We start from the raw sequence: 19,088 nt of genomic DNA on the forward strand, positions 1-19,088 counted from the left end.
TCCATGGCTGCGTGGAAGAAGCCAAGATAAGCAGATACCTCAAAGAAGCAGGACCCCATAAATAACCAACAGAGACTACAAGCCAGTTATAAGCCGACCCCGCCCTCAAAGATGGTGGCCCTCCCCACAATGGTTTGCACACAGCTGGCTCGTCGGCAAACCCAATCCGATCTCTTCTTTCAAGCTGGAAGCAACTGATCCATGTAGTTGAAACAGAGGAATCCAGGCCATTCAGGCATAAGTCCAGGGTGTGATTGGAGTAAAATACAGCCCCCAGAGGCTAACACCAGTTGACACATTTCAGGTTCAAGCCCTGGGCCCTCTTATGGCCCAGGGTTGTCAGTGGGGCAGAACCACTGCCAGGTGGAGAAAGAACATTCCATGTGTGTGACACATCTGTGATGGGCAGAGGCAGAGGTGGTGGGACTCCGCTGAAGACATGGTCACAATATGATTTCTATTTAAAAGTTTTCCAGACAGAAAAAAATGCCTTGAGAAATATCTTAAAGTATTTGATAAGAGATTAATATCCAGAATATATAGAGAACTCCAAAACTCAACAACAAAAAACCAGACAACCCAATACTAACATGGGCAAAGGATGTGAATAGATATTTCCAAAAAGGATATACAAATGGCCGAGAAGCACATGAAATGGTACTCAACATCACTAATCATTGGGGAAATTTGAATCAAAATCACAATGAGATACCACTTCACACCCATTAGGATGACTACTATTCAAAAAACAGAAAAGAACAAAAGTTGGTGAGGACGTGGAGAAACTGGAACTGTTGTGCACTGTTGGTGGGAACGTAAAATGGTGCAGCTGCTGTGGAAAACAGTATTGTGGTTTCTCAAAAAATTGAAATTAGAATTACCGTACAACCCAGCAATTTCACTTCTGGGTAGAGACCCAAAAGAATTGAAAGCAGAATTCAAAGAGATATTTGTACACCTTTATTCATAGCAGCATTGTTCACAATCACTAAAACGTGGAAGCAACGACAGACGAATGGATAACAAAAGGTAGAATAGCCATACAGTGGAATATTTTTCAACCTTAAAAAGGAAGGAAATTCTGACACCTGCTACCTTATGGATGGTCCTTGAGGACATTATGCCAAGTGAAATAAGCCAGTCACAAAAGGACAAATATGATAGAATTCTACTTATATGAGGTACTTATAGTAGTCAAAACCATAGAGACAGAAAGTAGAAGGGTGGTTGCCGGGCACTGGATGGGAAGGATTGGGGGTTACTGTTTAACGAATGTAGAGTTTCAGTTTTGCAGGCTAAAAAGAGTTATGGAGATGGATGGTGGTGATGACTGATTGCACAACATTATTAATGTATTTAATACCACTGAACTATACACTTAAAATGCTTAAGATGGTAAATTTTATGTTATGTGTATTTTACCATGGGGAAAAAATTTTTTTTAATGTTTATTTATTTGGCTGTGTTGGGTCTTAGTTGCGGCATGCGGGACCTTTCGTTGCGGTGCCGGCTTCTCTCTAGTTGTGGCTTGAGGGCTTTAGAGCACGCAGGCTTAGTTGCCCCAAGGTATGTGGAATCTTAGTTCCCCGACCAGGGATCAAACCCGCGTCCCCTGCATTGGAAGGCGGATTCTTAACCACTGGACCACCAGGGAAGTCCCCCTCACCAAATTTTTTTTTTAATTGCACCAGGCAGAAAAAAAAAAATGCCTTGGGAAATCTTTTTTTTTTTCCTAATGAAATATTTATAAATTGGTTGTGTAACATAAAACTCTCCCAATAAATACCTCTTGAGAAATTCATCACTTTTTATACAGATGTCACACTAGCAATGAATAGGACAGTACCTCAGTTTTTTTGTCTTTAAACTCTCATAGTTGGAGACAGTTGAACATATACATGTCATTTTGATAGGAAAATTACTACATCCTTACTTCACAGTCATCAAGGAACATATAAATACACAATGAACTTTGAAAAAGTATTTGCACAAAGACCAAGACATGCTCATTTGATCAATCCGATCTCAGTGGAACAATCCACGGTATATAATGCAATGATGTACACATATCAAAAGAGGAAGTACGTTGCTGGAAAAGGAAAGGTTCCAGCCACTCTTATCCACGTACAGTATGACACTCATCACATTTCTTGTAGTTGTTTGTTTAGGTGCTTATCTCTGTCATTAGACTGTGAATTATTTTAAAGGGGAAATCTTTTTTTTTTTTTTTTAATAATTCTTTATTTATTTATTTTTGGCTGTGTTGGGTCTTCGTTTCTGTGCGAGGGCTTTCTCCAGTTGCGGCAAGTGGGGGCCACTCTTCATCGCGGTGCGCGGGCCTCTCACCATCGCGGCCTCTCTTGTTGCGGAGCACAAGCTCCAGACGCGCAGGCTCAGTAATTGTGGCTCACGGGCCTAGTTGCTCCGCGGCATGTGGGAATCCTCCCACACCAGGGCTCGAATCCTTGTCCCCTGCATTGGCAGGCAGACTCCCAACCACTGCGCCACCAGGGAAGCCCTAAAGGGGAAATCTTTAAATAATTTTTAAAGGGGTCTATAAGAAAAAATGTATTATCATTTGTTAAAATACATTGGCTAGTATTCACTCACAGGATATTCATAGGTTTTGTAAAAGAACTGTGTTTTGAAAAAGCATCAGCAGAAAAGAGAGCAATTGTCCCTACTTGATGGTGGAGGACAGCTTCCTGGTGGCCAGAGAGGTGAATTTGCTGATGCCTTTTTTGGATACAGAATACACCCTAGCAAATACTTCATGCAACTTAAAGAAACAGAAGTGGCTTCCCCTCCTGTCCTCTCTGCCCTTGAGCTAGCTGGGCCTTGCGGGTGCCCTCTGGGGATAAAGGAAAGAGGATTCCATTTATAGTAGAAACTCAATAAATATCACCCCCCTCCCGCATTGAACATATGAAAGTCTAATCCATGAATTGCCTGTGGTTCAATGTTTATCTAAGATCTGAGACAGCAGATATTTGTAAAAGATATTCCTAGACATGTTTATCTATGTTTTCTTCTAGATTCTCTGGTTTTCATCCTTATTTTCTGGTAGAGCCATCAGAAAAGAACTCACTTGAACCATAAGAGCTATCACGTGATTTTATGTTACACTCTTAGTCTTCCCTGATAAAAGGAGCGCATTCTTCAGTGAGAACTTTGGGGGTTTTTTTGTGAACATTAGCCAGTTGGGGGCCCACTGGATGTCACACAGAGTTCTCCTGTGCTTATACTCAATGCCTCCCGGAAGTGCGTTCCTGCTGAGTGCTCAGACTTTCTTAGCACAGACAACGAACACCGTGCAGCCCCATGTGCTTCCCGTTTAACTCGGCTGCCAAAGAATTCAGAGCCAAATTCTGTACCCCATTAGGGTAATTAACTACTGTCAAGGGCCTGTTAAAATCAACTCCCTCTTCCTTTAGATGATATCGCTTCCATCTTGATTCCTAACTGTTCCATTTTATATGATTTTATATCATCTTGTTAGCTCTCCAGATCCTTTTTGGAAAAGGCCTAACACAAATAATAAGAATTAAAACGGTAGCTTAAAATTTAACTGATAGAAAACAACAAAAACAAATTTTAAAAAAAAGGAAAAAAATTTAACTGATACAAACAAGTCCTGCTTTTAAATTATATTCATTTAGACGAACAGGACAATCTCCCTACAGTCTTGTAGGGAGTACACGTAGGGAGTGCATGACCTTGGGCACTTCTTTATCTTGCCCAAAGACCTGGAGCTCATTTCTTCATCAACCAAATGAGGGGATTGGGCGCTGTCATCTTGAAGGTCCCATTAAGGTGCACAAATATTTTCTTGTGAACCTACTATGTGCCAGACACAGTTCTAGGTGCTTGGGGTATATCGGTGAAGAAAATAGACTAAGATACCCACCCTCGTGGAACTTGGATTCTAGCAGGGAGAGACATAAATAAGCAATTAATATAGTAAGTATATTATATGGTATGTGAGAAGGTGGTGAGGGCTATAGAGAAAGAATCGAGTAGGTTGAAGGGGAAAGGAAATCAGGGTGGGGACAGGGGGCAGTATTCAATAGGGTAGTCTGGGCAAACCTCATTAAGAAGTGAGGTTTGGGGAAAGACTTAAGGGAGCAGAGGGAGTTAACCAAGTAGAGGATATCTGGGGGAAGAGAGTGCAGGCAGAGAGAACAGCTAGTGCAAAGGCCCTGTGGTACAGAATCACGGAGGCCAAAAGGCTGGGTGGGGAGAGGGGATTAGCAGGAGATGAGACCAGCTTCATTGCTGGTTCTGACAGAAAAAGAAAAGTTGCCTAATTGTAAATAGATATGTTTCTTCATATGCTTGTTCTAATCCTGCTCCTCCAAGTGTGTTCTCCAGACCAGCAGCATCACAATCAACCCTCAGCTTGTTAGAAAAGCAGAATCTTAGGACCTACCCCAGTCCTACTGAATCAGAATCCTGATGAACAATATCCCCGGGTGATTATGAATCATATACGGGAAGACACGCTTGAAAGGATACCACCTTTATAAATATACAGGCATTTTATTTTATTTTTTATTGAAATATAATTGATTTACAATGTTGTATTAGTTTCAGGTGTACAGCAAAGTGACTCAGTTATACATACATACATATATATGTACATATATATGTATATATATACACATACATATACTTTTTTAGATTCTTTTCCATTATAGGTTATTACAAGATATTGAGTACAGTTCCCTGTGCTCTACAATAGGTCCTTGTTGGTTATATATTATATATATAATAGTGTGTATATTTTAATCCCAAACTCCTAATTTATCCCTCTCCCCAATATACAGGCGTTTTAAACAGAATATGCTTTACCAAATGAGAGCCTTCTTTGACTGAGACAATCCTTAAATTGCCCTTTCACAAGGGCTGTTGAAGGACAAGAGCTACCGAGAGTGCCACCTAGTGGTGGCATAAGAAAATTGACATCTCTAAGCGAAGGATCACGCGGAGATTGTGTAGTTTTTTGGTTTTCTTGGCCGCACCCCGAGATTTGTGGGATCTTAGTTCCCTGACCAGGGATTGAACCCGCGCCCCCGGCAGTGGAAGCACAGAGTCCTAACCACTGGACCGTCAGGGAATTCCTAGAGATTGTGTAGTTTTAACACAATTAGTTGGACTTTTCATGTATCCCCATGTCAGAAAAAAGTAAAACAGGCTGAGGAACTGCTCTAGATTAAAGGATACTAAAGCGCCTGGACAACTAAATGCAACACGTGATCCTGGATTGGATCCCAGACCCTTTGAAAAAGAGCTATTCAAGGGGCTTCCCTGGCGGCGCAGTGGTTGAGAATCTGCCTGCCAATGCAGGGGACACGGGTTCGAGCCCTGGTCTGGGAAGATCTCACATGCCGCGGAGCAACTGGGCCCACGAGCCACAACTACTGAGCCTGCGCATCTGGAGCCTGTGCTCCGCAACAAGAGAGGCCGCGATAGTGAGAGGCCCGCGCACCGCGATGAAGAGTGGCCCCCCGCTTGCCACAACTAGAGAAAGCCCTCGCACAGAAACGAAGACCCAACACAGCCAAATAAATAAATAAATAAAGTGGAAAACTGAAAAAAAAAAAAAAAAAAAAGAGCTATTCAAAGACAATGCTGGGCCAACTGGGAACATTTGAATGTGGAATGTATATAAGATACTAGGATAGTGTTAATGTTCAGTTTCCCAAGTGTGATAATACACCATGGTTACGCAGGATGTTTTCTTAGTAAGGAATAAAGTGTCATGATGTCTGTACCTAAATTTCAAACAATTCAGCAAAAATTAAAATTAATACATAGAAAGAGAGAGAAAGAGAGAACAAATGTGCAAAATGTTAACAACTAGTGAATCGAGGTGAAGAATATACAAGTGTTCATCGTACTACTTCTTGTAACTTTTCTGAAGGTTTGAAATTTTTCAGAACTAAAAAAAAGAGGGCAGCGCAATCATCTATGAATACATTTTAAGGTGCAAGGAGCTACTCCAGGAGACCTGGAACCAGTGGACCAAGTGGTAACAGCTGGGGTAACCTTGAACCTTCCCCGCCACGGTGGTTATCTCTGTTTCTCTGGCTGATTTCCCTAGAGAGATTAAAGACCAAACCTTTGAGCAGATGGAAAGTTGAAGTGATGGGGTCCCAAGGAGCAAAGGCGGGAAATCATCTCAGGCCTGGGTCTCCAGGCCTGGCTGTATCATGGGCTCCATTTCCCCTCTATTTCATTCTTTCATTCCATATTATTTTAAATTACAAATATGGTGCATATTCATTGTGGAAAAAATCCAAACAATATAGAAGGATAGAGAGTGAAATATGAAAACTCTTCTTTTTTTTTTTTATAAATTTATTTATTTATTTATTTTTGTCTGCTTTGGGTCTTTGTTGCAGCACGTGGGGTTTCGGCGAGCAGGGGCTACTCTTCGTTGCGGTGCACGGGCTTCTCATTGCAGTGGATTCTCTTGTTGGGGAGCACAGGCTCTAGGCACACGGGCTTCAGTAGTTGTGGCACACAGGCTCAGCAGTTGTGGCTCGCAGGCTCTAGAGTGCAGGCTCAGCAGTTGTGGTGCACGGGCTTAGTTGCTCTGCGGCATGTGGGATCTTCCCGGACCAGGGATCGAACCCCTGTCCCCTGCACTGGCAGGCGGATTCTTAAGCACTGCGCCATCAGGTAAGTCCCCGAAAACTCTTCTTAAAACCATTTCCCTGCTCCCATGCACCCTGCCTAGAAATAACCAGGGTGAACAGTTCCTTCCAGGCTCCTTTCTGTTTAGTGATAATCCCTGTTTATGCACGTTCCATGGGGGACAAGGTTTGTGTGGTTTTGCCTATTTATCCATGGTGCCTGGCATATAATAGGTCTTTACTAAATGTTGGTTGAATAAATTGTTGCCTTTCACAGAAACGGGATCATTCTGAACATATTTTTCTTCTGCCTGCTATTCTCATTTAACAGTAGATATGTTCCCGCCGTCTATACAGGTTTGTCTTTTTTGCCTCATTATTTTTAACTGTTAAATGTTGCCTGGTGCACCAGCCTGGTATCCCGTGATATGCAGGGGTCTTCACTTATTTAATCAGTTGCCCTTTAGTGGGCTTTTTTTTCTCCATTGTAAACAGCTGGGAAAGCCCTTGCAAATAGCATCACGCACATGTGGGAGCATTCTCTAAGTAAGATTTCTAGCCTGAGAACTGCAGATTAGAGGATATTTAATGTTTGAATGGCTATTGTCCTCCTTTGGCCTTGGTCATGGGCAGTTCCCTCCTCCTGGAAGCTTCTCGTTGCCTACTACACTGTAGATGGCAGAGACCCTCCTTGAGCATAGCCAAGGGAGCTGTGGCCTTTTCCATTCTCAGGCAGGAAGGAGCTGGCCCAGCAGGCTTCTTCCTCTGGTGCAGGTGGGTCCAGACACTGAGAAACTCGGCCCTCACTTGTCAGAGTTGGATGGAGGCAGATAGGGAGAAAATGCGAGCGCCATTCTAGGTGGTGGGCAGCTAGCCAGGGGCACGGCTACCCGCACGGTGGGTATGAGCATCTCAGGTGAGGGGACCTGCTCATTAGCTGAGACTCTGGGGAGGAAGAAACTAAACTCAAAGTCTACATGCCTCAGCAAAAGAAAGAGACAGAGGTAGAGACACGCACAGAGCGAGAGACTGAAGCTCTTCTAGGAAAACAAGCCGCATAAGCCCATGAAAACAGATGAAGTGATGGGTGTTCACAGCATTCGTTGGCAAAATTACCAAGGGTGCACAAAAAGAAAATAATGACTGTGCATTCCCAGGCTTGATTAAACAGTAATTATACTTCAAAAGCTCGTTAAATGTCCCTCTTAAAAAAACACCAAGCTAGGCGATTTTTCTTTCACATTTAATAGCAACTATTCTTGTATTCTTTCTTGTCCAAAGTGGCCATAATAATGGGGGCGTGGTGAGACAACACCCTCACAAGCTGCTGGTGGGAGAAGGGAGCAGCAAAATCTTTCTGAAGAATAACTCCTCCGAGAGCCTGAAACACCTTCCTGCCCTTTGGCTCAATCATTCTGTTTCTAGGAATTTCTCCTAAGGCAATCAGTAGACCCATAGACAAAGATTTACATACAAAGATGTTCATCGCAGCCTTGTTCATAGTACAAAATATTGGAATTCACCTAAGCAGTGGCCCTTAATGAGGGATGCGTTTTATTTTTTTAAATTAATTAATTTTTTTGTTTGGCCACGCCTCACGGCTTGAGGGATCATAGTTCCCCGACCAGGGATTGAACCCAGGTTCTCGGCAGTGAAAACGTGTAGTCCTAACCACTGAACCACCAGGGAATGTCCGAGAGATGCGTTTTAGAATCAACTGGAAGTTTATTAAACGCGTGTGCATGCACACACGCATGTGCACACACACACTGGGGCAGAAGCTGGCTGGCCCAGCTGTGGTTTGAGTGCCTCTGTTTTTAACTAGCTCACACAGGACATTCTTATGCTAATGTAAATTTGAGACTCATTCACCCTGATCCCTCTAGGATTATGGGTATTTCTTCTTTAAATATATATCATATATACATGTGTCTTTTTTCAAATCTCACAGTGGGCATGAATTACTTTTATAATCAGAAAAATATATTAAGAAAATAGACTAGAGGACAGCTAAGGAAGTTCAACTGACAAACACCTATTGTGTACCAGGCCTTGTGCATGGTGTTAATTCTGAAATAAAGCAAGTGCAGTCTGCCCTTCGAGAAGCTCACAGCCCTCCGCAGGAGAGAACCATGGGAAGACAAATATTACCTGGAGAGACGTGTTGTAGTAGAGGTAAGTGCTAGGGCTGGTGCAACCCAGGGAGTAATTAGCTCTGGTTAGAAGCCTTAGGAAACCACTTCCAGAACAGGAGACATTTCGGCCAGTCCTTGAGGCACATGGAGGGAGGGAAGGAGGGAAACAGCATTGCAGGCTCAGGGAGGGGACAGCTTGTGCAAAGGCACAGAGGCATGAACACCCTGGCTCGTTTGAGGAAATGTGAGCAGCGAGGTGTGGCTGGAGCAGAAAGTTGACACAAGGCGAAGAGGAGAAACTGGAGAGGCAGGCGGGCCCAGCCCAGGCGCTTGTGGGACCTGAGCTGGAAGGCCAGTGGTTCCCAGACGGTGTGCCAAGGAACACCAGTCCTCCTTCAGACTGATGGATGCTCCGCCCTCCTGCCCTCCCCGCTCTCCCCCCTGTGGGGTGGCACCTTCTATCCACCCTCCTGTGTTCTTTCTCCAGGACACGCAGGACTCACCCGGCCAATGCTCCCAGAAGCCAGGTTTGGGCTTGTCACACAGCACTCGCTTTGGGCAGCTGGTCCCCATGCAGGTAAACTCAAACGAGGAGGTTGAGGAAAGACTGGGAACAGCATGGTGCCCCAGCCATAGGTCTTGGTTTTTCAGTCTTCAAGAGTCCTTAATATATGGAATCAAAAAAATCAAAAAACAAAAGCCAAACTCAGAGATACAGAGAACAGATTGGTGGTTGCCAGAGGTAAAAGTAGGGGTGGGTGAAATGGGTGAAGGGGTCAGAAGACACAAACTTCCAGTTGTAAAATACCTAAGTCCCAGGGATGTAATGTACAACACGGTGACTGTAGTTCATGATACTGTATTGTACATTTGAAAGTTACTAAGAGAATAGATCTTAAAAGTTCTCATCACAAGAAGAAAAAATTTTCTAATAATGTGTGGTGATGGATGTTAACTAGACTTATTGTGGTGATCGTTTTGCAATATATACAAATACAGAATCGTTATGTTGTACACCTGAAACTAATATGTTATATGTCAATTATATCTAGGTTTTATTTTATTTATTTATTTATTTTTAAATTTTTTTTAAAAATTTATTTATTTATTTATTATTTATTTTTGGCTGTGTTGGGTCTTCGTTTCTGTGCGAGGGCTTTCTCCAGTTGTGGCGAGTGGGGGCCACTCTTCATCGTGGTGCGCGGGCCTCTCACTATCGCGGCCTCTCTTGTTGCGGAGCACAGGCTCCAGACGCGCAGGCTCAGTAGTTGTGGCTCACGGGCCCAGCCGCTCCGCGGCATGTGGGATCCTCCCAGACCAGGGCTCGAACCCGTGTCCCCTGCATTGGCAGGCAGATTCTCAACCACTGTACCACCAGGGAAGCCCCTATATCTAGATTTTAAATAAAGCAAGATGGGAACTCCCTGGCAGTCCAGTGGTTAGGACTCTGCACTCCACTGCTGAGGGCCCAGGTTCAATCCCTGCTTGGGAAACTAAGATCCCACAAGCTGCAAGGCACAGACAAAAGGAAAAAAAGGCAAGAAAAAAAAGAATGAAGTAGGTGTTTAGTAAATGTCAGATGTCTTCGGCTTTTACTATATGAGTAATTAGAAATATAAATTTTATTAAAAACCCTGGATATTCTTTTTTTTTAAGTCTTTAAGAAAAAGCAAAATTTAGCACGCCCTCTCCCCTTTTTTCCCCACTGACTTGGCCATAGAAACAGGAACTTCTGGCTATCCTTATATATTGCACGTGATTTAGGAAATAAAATCTTTTAAGGCAGAGAGAGTGCACGCCGTTAAACAAATAGCATGACTGCAGGGTTTCATTAAGTTCAGTGGATGTTAGATGTAGTCGTTGAAGCCACCACCCTGCCCGCCACCATATATAGGAAGGATTTTTGTACTTTTCTCCAGGCTTTGGAAACTCCATCCTAAGGATCCAGACTAGAGGGTTTCTGCCTCTTTTTTTTTTTTTTCCTGGTGCTGCTCTGTTCTTGCGATGGGACTTGTCACTTAGAAACTTCTGAGACAGAGAAGGAAATGAGGTCGCCACACCACCATGGAGCGAGACAGGAACTCCAGCTCATCCCGGTGGCTTCTAGTCTAAAAATATCCCAACTTGGCAGGCAGGAACTTTCTTCCTTCTTTCCTTCTGGTAGACAAGGCTGGAGGCAGAATTCTTTCTGAATTCTGCTGAACAGAGCACGTGTCTGTAAGAGCCAAGTGCAGAGAAGAGCTGAGAGGTGTTTCCCCGGGTCCAACAGGTCCAGGGAGGACCCTTCACTGTCTCTTACTGGACGTCACTCCTTCAGCAACGAGTGTTTACCGAGGGCCTATGATGGGCCTGGTCTTGCAGAAGGAGGGAGAGACAAGATCCCAACCCAGCCCTCCTGGAGCTCACCGTCCAGGGACAGAGGTGCTAATAATTACTTGAATCCCCCTTTGGATAAGTGTCGCAAAGGAGATACTCAGGACCAGAGGGATCTAGGCCACTCTGATTTACAACCCAAGGCCAAAGGAAATGGGTTTCCAAGGTGACAGGACTCGATTTCATCTTTAGAGAAGGAAGAGTCTGGGGAATTCCAGACTGGCAGTCCAGTGGTTAGGACTTCGAGCTTTCACTGCCGAGGGTGAGGGTTCGATCCCTGGTCAGAGAACTAAGATCTTGCAAGCCTGTATGGTGCAGCCAAATTAAAAAAAAAAAAAGAAAGAAAGAAAAGGAAGAATCTGGTAAAAGTGAAGAGGTTTGAGAAGAAGGAGGTGGATGTTGATGAAAAAGGTTGGGATTCAAGATGGATTGTTCTCCAGAAAGGGAGAAAAGGCAAGGAGGTTCCATGTTGTTCCCTGGGCGCTCTGTCAGCATAAACATTAACCAGAATCATAGCAGATACATGAATGCTATAGCCAAGCTCTTGAGAAGGTCACTGCGATACCATCACAGCTGCAGGGGAGCCTTGAGTGATACCAGCCAGACCCCCGGCTGTCACATCCACAGATTGCTGCCCACCGTTGGCACCACCCCCCCGGAACTCTCCATCCACACGTGAGGGCCAAATCTTCTTATCAGGCATTTTATTTTGGGTTACTCAACTTTCCTCTGTTGCCCAAACAACATTGTAACAGCAGTAATGGAAATTGAGACGGGGGTTGGGAGGGGGGGAACACAGCAATCCTATCACTCTCCCATATCAACATTAAGTTTGGGATATCCCTCATGGCACAGTGGTTAAGAATCTGCCTGCCAGTGCAGGGGACCTGGGTTCAAGCCCTGGTCCAGGAAGATCCCACATGCCACGGAGCAACTAAGCCCATGCGCCACAACTACTGAGCCCGCGTGCCGCAACTACTGAAGCCCACGCGCCTAGAGCTCAAGCTCTGCAACAAGAGAAGCCACCACAATGAGAAGCCCGTGCACCGCAATGAAAAGTAACCCCCACTCGCCGCAACTAGAGAAAGCCTGTGCACAGCAATGAAGACCCAACACAGCCAAAAATAAATAAATTAATTAAAAAAGAAAAAAAACATGTTAGGTTTTCCATTTCCAGCTCCATGTAAAAGACGAAGAGAACAGGCTTGTGGAGACATTGGTGACATCCCACGGCCTGCCCTGGCCAGCTCCCCACTATGACATTTCCCGGCACCCACGGACACATCGAGGTCCTGCCTGAAGTCTGATCTGTTGGACAAGAAACAGGCCATCAGAAACATGTGACCTGGGACTTCCCTGGTGGCGCAGTGGTTGAAAATCTGCCTGCAAATGCAGGGGACATGGGTTCGAGCCCTGGTCTGGGAAGATCCCACATGCCGTGGAGCAGCTAAGCCCACGACACAACTACTGAGCCTGCGTGCCACAACTACTGAAGCCCACGCGCCTAGAGCTCAAGCTCTGCAACAAGAGAAGCCACCGCAACGAGAAGCCCACGCACCACAATGAAGAGTAGCCCCCACACACCGCAACTAGAGAATGCCCGGACGCAGCAACGAAGACCCAACAATAAAGACCCAATGCAGCCAAAAATAAATAAATAAATTAATTAATTAATTAAAAAAAAAAGAAACATGTGACCTGGTTGTCAAAGCTTGCTGTCTCCATCCCACCACGGCTTGGAGGGAATATGAGAGACCAGACTATGGGAACGAGGATTGGATGAGTAGGGAGGTGGTCAATGGATGCTTTGAAAAGGGTTAAGTAAGGGTCAAGTAGGTCAGAGGAATGACTCCTGGGCTTGGCAGAGTGGAGGTCATCAATGATTTGACAAGAGCAGTTTCAGGGGAGCAGTGGAGGTGGAAGACGCTGGGGGAGCAGCTTAAAGAGGATGGTGGGAGAGGAAGAGGAGAACTCTTGAGAAGTTGTGCTGTAAAGGATAGCAGAAAATAGGACAGCAGCAGGGAGTCTGGGCAAGAGGGAGGGGGTTTTTCAGAAAAGAGATGCTAGAGCATGTTTGTATGTTGATGGATTGGATGTGAGCTGGAAAGGATGAAATCCCAGATAACTCATTGTTCTTTTTCTTTTATTATTATTTTTATTGGAGTATAGTTGACTTATAACATGCAGAAACTAACACAGTGTTATTCACAAAGTGAATCAGTTATACATATACATATATCCACTCTTTTTTAATAATTAATTTATCTATTTTATTTTTGGCTGCGGTGGGTCTTCGTTACTGCACGCGGGCTTTCTCTAGTTGCGGCGAGTGGGGGCTACTCTTCGTTGTGGTGCGTGGGCTTCTCATTGCGGTGGCTTCTCTTGTTGCGGAGCACGGGCTCTAGAGCGCAGGCTCAGTAGTTGTGGCGCACAGGCTTAGTTGCTCCACGGCATGTGGGATCTTCCCAGACCAGGGTTCGAACCCATGTCCCCTGCATTGGCAGGCGATTCTTAACCACTGCGCCACCAGGGAAGCCCCCTCCACTCTTTTTTAGATTCTTTTTCTATATAGGTCAGTACAGATTATTGATTTCCCTGTACTATACAGTAGGTCCTTATTAGTTATCTATTTTATATGTAGTAGTGTGTATATGTTAATCCCAATCTCCCAGTTTATCCCTCCCCCTGTCCCAACTCATTGTTCTGGATGTTCTTGACTCCAGCAAGTGAGTGGGTGGGCCATGGTGCCATTGACTATGATGGGGGTGGGCAGAGACCAAGAGCTCCTTTTGAGGACTTTTAACATGGGATGATTTTCAGGCATCCACGAGAGACCAAGCAGGCAGTTGGGTAAGGCTGGAGAATAGCGGGAGCCCTGTGTTTTCTACTCTTCTCTGAAATGTATGAAAACTATAGCGTGAGCTGGGCCTGGGGATGTGACATTCACCATAACTTGCACAAAGCAGAGGAACACGTTCGGCACTGGACAGCAAGCTCCTGGGTTTTGTTCACCGCTGTGTCTCTAGCACCTTGCCGAGCACCAGGAGACAGTAGATGTTCAATCAGTATTTTCCATCTGGATGGATGAAACATCATGGTCCCTCCCAGTCTCCAGAAACTGGGTGACTTTCTAAAGCCCGGGACAGATGCCTTCACAGCTTAATGAGAGAGGCCTTACTAATTATAACGATGATGCCGATGATTGAGGGATGACTTATAGTCAGGAAGGGGCAATTGCTCTTCTGAATAATCATTTAAATGGATCACACTGTGATTGCTCAGAGGGCTATGAGAGTCAAGGTAGGAGTAGGAGGGTGGGATAGGTGATTGGAAAATGGGAAGGAGGCAATGCCAATTCCACCAGTAAGCAGGGTTTGTTTTGGACCTCAGGCTAACTTCTTGATTTCTCCAGCCCTTTTAATTTTTTATTTTTTTTATGGCAGTGATAGAGATCTACTACCCCAAATAGCTGTAGGCACTGCTAATAAAATCACGGAGCCTCTATGGCAAACCAGGGAACCTAGTAAACCAGAAGTTGAGTGCTAGTTCTCAGAAGCAGAGACTTGGTGTCTATTTGAGGAGGCTTAGTGGGGCCCTGGATACCGTGAAAGAGGTCAATCATTTTCTAGCCCAAAGACAACGGTAGGACTTGGCCTTGAGGAAGGGTCAATGGAAAGTGATGTCCGTGTGTTTGCTCCCTTCTTTGCCAGTGTGCCCCAGGGATCTGATAGGAGAGTTTCCAGTTTCCTCTGGCTGAATTGAGCCGGTGCTGCCTGTAAGGTGAAGGGCCTGTGCTAATCTCTTCTTGGCAAGTTATACTGCCCCATGATTGAAATCACCAGGAGAGCATCGTGAGGGCCCGGGGTATGTGTGCCACAGAAGGAAAGAAGGAGGAGCCAGCGTGGGGGTGAGGGCCGGCGATGCCACAGACACTGGAGTCTTCCCACGAGAGTAAAGTGAGGCCGTGGGGCAGGCAGGCAGCCAGGTGAGCAGCCACAACACAATAGAGAGGTAGCGACTCGCAATGGGTAAGGTGTGGAACGGCCTGACCTCTGTGATTTTATAGAAGAGGCAATGGAAGCCCAACAAGGGTTGTCCGTTTCTTCCCCAGACATTTCTCAAGAGCCAGTTACATGCCAGGGGCTGGGCCAGTGTTTTGGTTACATATTGCCGCACAGGACATCACCCCAAAACTCAGAGGCTTAGAACAACAGCCATTTTATTCTCCCATTTCTGTGGGTTGACTGGGCTCAGCTGTGTGGTTCTTTGCCCCGTATGATGATGGCTGAGGCTGTGGTCATCTGGGGTGAGACTCAGCTGGACCCTCCGAGAGGCTTATTCACAGTGATAGCAGTTGGTGCTTGGAGAGTAGCTGGGCCTTTCATCCGGCGTCCCTCAGTTCTTTTCTTCTCCTTCTCCTCCCCCTCCCCCTTCCCCTCCCCCCACCTCCTTCTTCTTTTTTTCCGTTCTCTTCTTTCTGGCTTCTCCAAGTGGCTTGGTCTTCTCAAAGCAGGTGACTGATTTCCAAGAGCCAGGAAGTGGAAGCTGTCAGTCCTCTCAGTCTTCTTAAGGCCTGAGCTCAGAAGTCTCAGAATCCCATTTCTGCTGCATTCTGTGGGTCAAAGTCAGTCCTAGAGTGTATTAGTTATCTACGCTGCCTAACAAATAATCCCAAAACTTAGTGGTTTAAAATGATGATAAATATTCCTCTCTCACAGCTTCTGGATTAGTCAGGAATCATGCAGAAGCTTTGCTGGGAGGTTCTGGCTTGGGTCATCACATGAGATTGCAGTCAAAATGTCATCCAGAGCTGTACTCATCTGAAGGCTTGATTGGGACCGGAGGGCTCAGCTCCAAGGTGGCTCAGTCATATGGTTGGCAAACTGGGGCTTGCTGTTGGCAGGAGGACTCAGTTCTTCTGTACACAGGCCTCTCCACAGGCTGCTTGAGTATCCTCATTATACTGATGAGGATCTGAGTATCCTCAGATGTCAGACTTCATCACTTCTGCCACACTCTTTTTATCACACAGACAAGCCCTGGTTCACAGTGGGAGGAGACTATGAAAGGGCATGAACGACCAGGAAGTGAGGATCACTGGGACCATCTTGGAGGCTGGCTACCATACAAGGCCAGCCCAAGATTCCAAGAAGTGGAGGAATAAACTCTACCTCTGGATGGCGGGAATGACCAAGAAGAGTTTGTGGCCATCTTTAGTCCACCAGATCCAGGCTCTATGGGTTTAGTCAGAAGGGCTTTGTGCTCATAGAACTTACAATCTAGACCATGGTTTAGGTCCTATAGTCTAGGACCACACAGAAAACTAGTGGCAGAGACTGGATGTGTCTGTCATCTTCCTTATACAGATGACAAACCTGAGGCTCAGAAAAGACCAATCATACACCCAAAGTCATATAGTGAATAAGTGGCAGAGCTGAGATTAATACTCAGACTCTTCTGACCCCAAGCCAAACCCTTCTTTCCCTTATCCTGTACTGCTACTCGTTATGTTACCATGTTAACTTTTAAATAAAGGATACAAAATTGTATCTAGTGTAAAATAACAGCTATGTAAAACAAACTATGCTTTAAAAAAGAACAGGAGGAAGTACAAACAAAGTGTTGACAATTGTTAATAGGTGATAAGAAAATATGTGGTGTTTTTTTTCTTCCTTCTCCTAGGTTTCTGTGTTTTTTTCATACCCTACATCGAGCTTCTATCACTTTCATAATGGAAAAACCCAAACCATTTCCTGCTGTGGTGGATCACACAGGCACAGTGGGAGAGAGGGGTGCTGGGGGGTTGGCGGGTGGGGAAGGAGCCCTCCACCTGTGGATTTTGGTTCCTCCTCTGCTGTGCGGCAGTCATTGTGCTTCCGGTTCTTCTGAAAGGCAGTGGCTGTTAATTAGCTCACCTGTGCAAACAGAGCTGTGGCCCCTCAGCTGAGGTGTGGGAAGAAGAACCTTCTTGGAAAAAAAAAGCTGTGTTGCTTGCATTCCAGGAGAGTGGGGAGCAAAGGAAACTAGAGGACTGATGTTCCCCCTTCCTGATGGGATATACCTTTAATGCTGTTTTCTGGTCCAAGCTCAAGGTGACTGCCTCTCAAATAGGAGTTTTTGTACTGGGACAACATGAGAGAACATTTGAAATTGATGCTTTCCTGGAAACTCCAAGATATGTAGTCACTGTAGATAAAAGCTGTTCAGTTGTTTTAAAGTATTAGACATTTTTGGTTGCCTGCAACCATGTGATAGCTTCTTTCACTTCTATTTTTGAGGCTTAAGCATATCACCCGATTGTCTTCCTGTATGCACTACACTCCATGGCCAGGAATTTTCCCTAGAATAAAAAAAACAACAGTTTAGGGCTTCCCTGGTGGTGCAGTGGTTGAGAGTCCGCCTGCTAATGCAGGGGACACGGGTTCGAGCCCTGGTCTGGGAGGATCCCACATGCCGCGGAGCGACTGGGCCCGTGAGCCACAACTACTGAGCCTGCGTGTCTGGAGCCCGTGCTCCGCAACAAGAGAGGCCGCGATAGTGAGAGGCCCGCGCACCGCGATGAGGAATGGCCCCCGCTCGCTGCAACTGGAGAAAGCCCTCGCACAGAAACGAAGACCCAACGCAGCCAAAAATAAATAAATAAATAAATTAATTTTAAAAAAAAGAAAGAAAAGATGACTACTATCTTTAAAACAAAAACAAAAACAACAGCTTCCATTAATTGGGCACCTATTATGTAAAGATGCTACACTAAGCATTTATGCATACACTTAATCTTTACAACAGCATATGATGTGGATATCTCCAATTTACAGATGAGGAAACAGGAGTTCAAGGAAGTTCAGTATCTTATCCAAAGTCACATGGCTCAGAAATGACACAGGCAAAACCTGAACCCATGTCCAAATGACCCCAAAGTCACTAGACTAATGCTGCTTCCCTAAAGAGAACATTATAACAACATTAAAAGACATTTGAAATTTTATATCCCTAAAGCCTAACTTAAGATGGCAGGTTTTTTTGGACAGTGCAATGTTCCTCTTTTTGAAAATGGACTTTGTATCAGAAACCTCTGTGTCCCACTGGAGATCTTCAGCCACTGCTGGAGTGGTCAGTTCTGTGACTGCTCCTACCAGCTTCCAGCAGGTACAGTCTGACAGTGTCTTGCCTCTGGCTCACAGCCGGTACCTCAGACCCCACCCAGGGCATCTCGGTTGATGCCCACTCAGTGCCAGGCCAGTGCATCCTGGAAGCAGGGTACAGGCCCCTGTGCAGAGCTTTTCACCAATGGGGGCAGAAACCATTGGGTAAATGTCTCCCCCTCTCTCCTCCATCCTAGAAGGTGGGTCCTGAGATGTTTTTCTTAGGGCTTCTCAGTCTCTCCAAATCGAGCAGCCTGGAACGTGGCCACCCCAATAACACATTATCAAACGCCTCTGCCTCTATCCTTGCTTTGGTTCCTGAGCCTCAGGTATGCTCCCTGCGCTCACATTCCCCAGCAATGTATTCACATGTGAGTTTTGTCTCAAGTTCTGCGTTTGGGGGAACCCTGGCCAAAACAGATTCAAACATTTTCTTTGCCTAAGCTCTCACCCAAATATAGACCATCTTTGTCTTCTGAATCGCGTAGGTGCTGAGTACAGTAACCACGTGGACCTGGCAAAGGCGAGCAATTTCACGCTTTCCATTTCTAATTCTGTTTAACCACCAGACTGGGAGTGGACATTTCCCACTGATGTCTAGCTACTCTATATCAGGGTATGTAAATCATGTTTTCAAGATTAAAACAAACAAACAACCTTCCCGTATGTTTAGGTGGATGTATACGTCATTAAAAGGCCAGCTGAGGGAGTTCCCGGGTGGTCTAGTGGTTAGGATTCCAGGCTTTCGCTGCTGTGGCCTGGGTTCAATCCCTGGTTGGGGAGCTGAGATTCCACAAGCG

General features: G+C 45.3%; 1 long non-coding RNA gene across 1 annotated transcript; it reads left to right on the top strand.

Moving 5' to 3' along the window:
• Positions 1-2,525: 2,525 nt before the first annotated feature.
• Positions 2,526-13,633, top strand: LOC309650610. The gene is made up of 3 exons (XR_014257638.1): positions 2,526-8,813; positions 9,261-9,350; positions 12,324-13,633. It is a non-coding gene; the product is annotated as an uncharacterized lncRNA (long non-coding RNA).
• Positions 13,634-19,088: the final 5,455 nt, after the last annotated feature.

This window comes from Balaenoptera physalus, assembly GCF_965194825.1.
Source record: "Balaenoptera physalus genome assembly, chromosome: 20".
Lineage (NCBI taxonomy): Eukaryota > Metazoa > Chordata > Mammalia > Artiodactyla > Balaenopteridae > Balaenoptera > Balaenoptera physalus.